General features: G+C 45.6%; 1 pseudogene; it reads left to right on the plus strand.

Moving 5' to 3' along the window:
* The first annotated feature begins 3,566 nt into the window (after window positions 1-3,566).
* LOC126263918 (5S ribosomal RNA) lies at window positions 3,567-3,683 on the plus strand (annotated as a pseudogene).
* Window positions 3,684-6,472: the final 2,789 nt, after the last annotated feature.

Below are 6,472 nucleotides of genomic sequence, written 5' to 3' on the forward strand. Positions count from 1 at the left end.
CGGTGAGAGATATGGGGAGGGAAAGACAGCAAACCATTGTCTTTACAGAAGTTTAACACCTGTATTGGCAGGTATGAATCGTGATTCATTTCCAATACTTGCTTTATCACAAGTCTGCGCAGAAACTTTCTACGTGCACGTGCGTGAAGTTCAAAAACAACTGTCTCCGTGATTACTCGATGATGCATCTTTCTCAAAGCTCAGACATGGCTGATAATATTTAGTTTGTATGACCTGTATTCCTTAAGGCAGCGGATGCTGTAAGTAGTCATAATCGATCTATGTTTTCATTCAAGCCATCGTAATGTTTATACCATAGAGACAGTTTGTTCAGTCTTTTTTACCCGTGCTGGATGTAGCTGGTTTAAGGGCTCTTGGAGCCGAAGGCCCACTCGTGCACCCTTCATGAATGCACGACAAGAAGCTTTAAGCCTCGCCTGGGCCTGTTAACTCCGACATTGGACTGTTGAAGACTGGAAACATGTTGCCTCGTCGAACGAGTCTCGTTTCAAATTGTATCAAGTAGATTGGCGTGTACTAGTATGGAGCCAACCTCATGAATCCATGGATCCTGCATGTCAGCAGGGGACTGTTCAAGGTGGTGGAGGCTCTGTAATGGTGTGGGGCGTGTGTTGTTGGAGTGATATGGGACCCCTGATAAGTGTAGATATGACTCTGACAGGTGACACGTACGTAAACATCCTGTCTGATCACCTGAATCCGTTCATGTCCATTGTGCATTCCGACAGACTTGGGCAATTCCAGCAGGTCAATGCGACACGCCACATGTCCATAATTGCTACAGAGTGACTCCAGGAAGACTCTTCCGAGTTTAAACACTTCCACTGCCCAACAAAATCCCAAGACATGAACATTATTGAGAATATCTGTAATGCCTTGCAAATTGCTGTTCAGAAGAGATCGCCACCCCCTCGTACTGTTACGCATTTATGGACAGCCCTGCCGGATTCATGGTGCCATTTCCCTCCAGCAATACTTCAGACATTAGTCGAGTCCATGCCACGTTGTGTTGCGGTACTTCCGCATGGTCCTGAGGGCCCTACACGATAGGAAGGTGTACCAGTTTTTTTGGCTGTTCAGATATATTATTGTTTTATCACTCTTTGAAGCTTTCATTTGTCACACGCATTGTTCATGCACAAATTTTGACCATATGCTTTCATATCTATTGGTGTCTAATTTTTGATGTTCGAAGTTTTTAAGAATATTACGTCTAATAAAACAGGCATTCTTACAAATTCCATATCTCAGACTCTTACTGCACACTCGCTTAAATGTATTGGTGCACACCTAACATTTGTGCTTTTGTCCTGCTGACCCCATATGTTCTGTCTATCTCAACATTACTGTAATTATTAATGAAGTCAGTAATAGAATTTACTCGCTCATCTTTTACTTCTTCAACTACTTCTTCGGCTTTTTTCGGCCTCTTTCCATAGTAAATGACAGCCTTTTCAGACTGCCGGTTACTGGCTTAAACGTTTCTCAGATATGCTGATCTCCTTGCAACTGTTCTAGCTCCAACAATCTTAACTTCTGTCGAACAGCCTTCCATGACTAAGTATCTTTACACTTCATCGACGACATGTTGCTGCATCATAAGCAGTTTTAGAGATATTATATATACTTTGCGACTGCTGGTGGTGATCTATCGCCTTGATCTGGTTTACAGCTTCATCATTGTAGAACCTGTTGCTTACTACCAGACCCTTGTGGTGAGATTGTTTCATCCATGCAATCTGGGTGATAACAGTTTGTTTACATTGAAGTGCAGCTGTTTTTATAAACTCTCAAATATTGCTGGGTATATAAACAAACTAAATTAAGATCATAGTTCAGTGAGCACATCTGGTAATGTTGAATCATACTCTTCCACCTCCATCGATGAACAGCATGCATCGAAGAGCTGAGCTATGGTGTCTTCTGATCAGCAGAGAGTTTGGCGGGCTAACTCCAGTAGATCACTCCACAATGTCCTGTAGAATTGGTAGACATATTCTTACAAATTCCATATCTCAGACTCTTACTGCACACTCGCTTAGATGTATTGGTGCATACCTAACATATGAGGTTTTGTCCTGCTGACCCCATATGTTCTCTAGCTCATGCATTCATGCACACAGGAAAGTAGAAGTGGGGTGGGGTGCTTCACACGAAATTGGCAGATGTGCAGGGCGCTGCAAAGGAGGTGGGGGGTGTTGATGTCAGTTAAATATGATATGCATGTAAACTGCAGTCGAGTCTCACTTCCACGAATGCAATTAGCGCTAGGGGCAGGAGGTGCTTCATGTAGAATTTGCAGAAGTGCTTGGAGGGTTCCTGGAATGACCTTGGAAATAAGGAAGTACTGATGCTGACACCAGCAAAACAAGACAGTCGCAATTGTCTACAACCTGTAATATGACACCAGAAAAATAAGTGCTGACAGATAATGTGTCAGCTGTTTCCGCCAGAACTCGCAGTGCCCTACTACTCATTATTACAACATTGTTTCCCTTTCTGACGTCTGTACCTCAGTCAGTAAAATTGAAATCCTTTAGGATCACGTTGATGGCCGTCTGGCTTTCTGTCTTTTTGTCTGACTTGGAATATCCCTTTTTGTCAGGAACAGGTAGTGATTGCAGTGCTGATTCGTGTTGTAACCTGTGGCAATCCGGTGCAAGTGTTTGGATTTGCTGATTGCCCGGAGCACGTTACCTGCCATTAAAGGTGTTGCCAACAGTAAAATACAAAAGGTGTTGATATTAGTGTATGGGGTGTTTTTGATGGTTAGGGTGAGGTTCCCTTATTTTGCTTAAAAATACGCTATATGTGAACATATTTTACAGTATTGTGTACTGCATACAGTATAGCAACAATTCGGACACAATGACTGTTTGCATCAGCATGGCAATGCACTCTGTGACAAAGCAGCATATGTGAGGCTTGAAACTGACTGGCTTGCCTAGAGGAACACCTCTGAGATGGGTCAGAACTTCGACTTCGCTGAAGACCCCAGAATCGGACATCACTAGCTTTCTGGTTCTCTTGAGGAAGAATGGTCCGACATTCCTCCACAGACATTCACACACCCCATTGAAAGTGCCCTCAGCAGACTTCAAGCTGTCATGAACGCCGAGGATGTACAAACACCAGATTAATGCCCGCTTATAGATGGCCGTATGCTTTTGATCAGATAGTGTACGTATGTTTTTCGACTTACGATCAGTTTTCTTCTTTATTAGATGTATGGAGCCGACGATAGGGAATACTGAAGATCGAAACCGGTTATTCTAATACGAGACACCAAGAAATACAGATTGTGTCTTCTTTTGTTAGCAAATAGAACTGTTAAGTTATCATGTGACAACCAACAGAAACCATTAACATCTGACCCATCTCGTGGCCAGCCCAAAACGTTCATCTTCACCTTTTACATAATAATAAACTATTATTTTCTGTTTGCTTGTGTCCATACCCTTGTCGTATTTTTGCAAGATGAGCACTATGATCGCGAATCGGTTTATTATACCGCTTTCAAGTTATAGCTCACTATGAAGTGAGTGGGCAACGGCCTTGCCGCAGTGAATACACCGGTTCCCGTGTGATCACCGAAGTTAAGCGCTGTCGGGCGTGACTGGCACTTGGATGGGTGACCATCCAGCCGCCATGTGCTGTTGCCATTTTTCGGGGTGCACTCAGCCTCGTGATGCCAATTGAGGAGCTACTCGACCGAATAGTAGCGGCTTCGGTCAAAGAAAACCATCATAACGACCGGGAGAGCGGTGTGCTGACCACACGCCCCTCCTATCCGCATCCTCTCCTGAGGATGACACGGCGGTCGGATGGTCCCGATGGGCCACTTGTGGCCTGAAGACGGAGTGCTTATGAAGTGAGTGAGTGCATCGTTCCCTTTGGGTGGACACTGTCGCCACGACAACCCTGTTTACTAATTCCATTCGAATAAAATAATGTAGCACTTCACGTAATAATTACCCTCCAATCCATGCAATCTCCGCACGGCACCTAATATCTGCCACATGTCCGCCAGGTGTGAATTTTGACGCACTGAATGCCAGGTCTCAGAAAGTTATGACCCAACTTCTGTGAGGCACTCTGGCACCTCTTGTACACTGCTAATCGTGCGTCCCGGCGGGGGTGGCGGAATATTTCAGAAATCTTGGCGCCTCTCCCGCTGCGAGGTTAATTACGCGCCCCTTAATCTCGTCATTGCTCGGCTCCCAACTCGCAGAAAGCAGGCGCCCGAAGCGCATATTAAGTTGTAAAACTACCGTCCGGGTGGATAGGCCTGGAGCTCACCTGCTGTAGGGGCTATCCTGTCTGGAGAGCGGCCAGGGAGAACCCTTATACCACCGAGCGCTCGCCGCTCAGCGCCAAGAAAAGAACCAGGAGCCGACGGTGGGGTGGGGCTAAGTGTTACGTGAGACGGGGAGGAGGGGGGTGGGTGGGGAGAAGGAACGGGGAGGGGAGGGGAAAAGGAGGGAGACGCCAATGGAGAAAAGTGCCAACCCTTCCGTTCAGAGCTCGCTCTTCCCCTGTAATTATCTAAAATTGTGCCGCACTTTGAGTAATTAAAACACTGAATGCAGCGCAGGCGCGTCGCGCGCCATTTTTACCCGCGAGTAAGCTGAGTGCATCCTTCCTGCAGGCCGAACTGGATGCATAGGAGCACTCACAAATGGCCATCTGCAGGGGAGTGGGGGTCTGGGGAAGACGCTGCTGCTGTTGCTGCGTTCAAGGAAGAGCGGGGGAGAAGTAGCTGGCCATGTAATCACAGAAGTGCAGCGATCTGCTCCGCACTGACAGCGACGAACTTGGCCGCCCCGTGGTTGCTCTGGCTGAAGGAAGCTCACGTGCCTCGCGCTGTACACCGGGACAGTATGGTACACGGCAGCCAATAAAATACAAGAACACAAATTGTGTATACCAAACATTTACACCAGTCATTCCCCAGAGTTAAATATTTGGTCTATTAAAGGATAGGATCTACTCTCGAATGTTCTACAGTAAAGTACTTCTCCTATTAAGCAGATTTATGGTTACGAGACTATCGTCAAGTAACAACTGACTATAATTCAGTAGTGAAATGCCAGAAAGAGGAGTTCAAGAAATCAGAGATTTAAAAGAAAATCCTTCACTGTGGAACGATGAAATAGACTAAAACCTTAACAGAATGCAAGAAATCATTGTAAGGCCAGAAGTGAAACTAGAATTTTTGAAAACATTATCAGCGATCTTTAAAATGAAATTTTAAAACTTAAAAACAATTTTGATCGCAACTTTTTATTTTTATTGGAGTGACCGGTTTCGATTCTATTTAAGAACCATCTTCAGACTCCAGAACGGTGGGTGGACACCGCTGAGCAAGTTGCGCCGACCCTCGACGCTGGAATAACTGCTCAAGAGTCGGCGCTCAGCGGAGTCCACCCACCGTTCTGGAGTCTGAAGATGGTTCTTAAATAGAATCGAAACCGCTCACTCCAATAAAAATAAAAAGTTGCGATAAAGAGTCTTTTTAATTTTTAAGAAGTGGAAGCGATGTGTACATGAGACATGACATAACACGGCAGAGTTTTGCTGGCATTTGTGGCTTTGGACTAAGTATTTTATTTATTTATTTGGGTCATCAGTCTTCTCACTGGTCTGATCCGGCCCGCCACAAATTCCTTACTTGTGCCATCTTTTTCATTTCATTATAGCGGTTGCACCCTACGTACTAAATTAACGGAAAAAAATCGCAACACCAAGAAGGAGCCGAGCGATATAAACGCCAAGTTGGCAGGTGTGTTCTACACGTGAAACATGATGCCTATTCAGATTTGGCGCCAGTAGCATAAGAGTGGCACTAGTAACGCCACAATGAGGATGCAAATCAGGTTCACCTTAGATACACGCTGTAACGCTCATGAGCGCTAGTTATCTTTGAGATTGGAATTGGTGAGTTGATTTCAGTTCAGAAAATGGCTCTGAGCACTATGGGACTCAACATCTGTGGTCATAAGACCCCTAGAACTTAGAACTACTTAAACCTAACTAACCTAAGGACATCAGACACATCCATGCCCGAGGCAGGATTCGAACCTGCGACCGTAGCGGTCACGCGGTTCCAGACTGACGCGCCTAGAACCGCACGGCCACACGGGCCGGCAGTTGATTTCAGTTAAGAGTGCCTTTAAGGCAATAAAAACTCTATTATCGACAACTCACTAAGTATTAACGAGGTCATATAATACGGCTACGAGAAAATGGATGCACTTCTGCGATATTGCAGAAAGACCTCGCAGGAATGTAGCGACTGTACATGATTGTAGGCAACGATGGTCACGAGGATGAACTGTGGCAGCAAGACCTGGCTGTAGATGGCCACGCAGCACTATAGAGAGGGCGACCATCGTGCTCTCTGGCGCATCGTAGCGCATCTGCAGCAGTAATTTGAGCAGTAGCTGGGTCC

Source organism: Schistocerca nitens, chromosome 6 (genome assembly GCF_023898315.1).
Source record: "Schistocerca nitens isolate TAMUIC-IGC-003100 chromosome 6, iqSchNite1.1, whole genome shotgun sequence".
Taxonomy (NCBI): Eukaryota; Metazoa; Arthropoda; class Insecta; order Orthoptera; family Acrididae; genus Schistocerca; species Schistocerca nitens.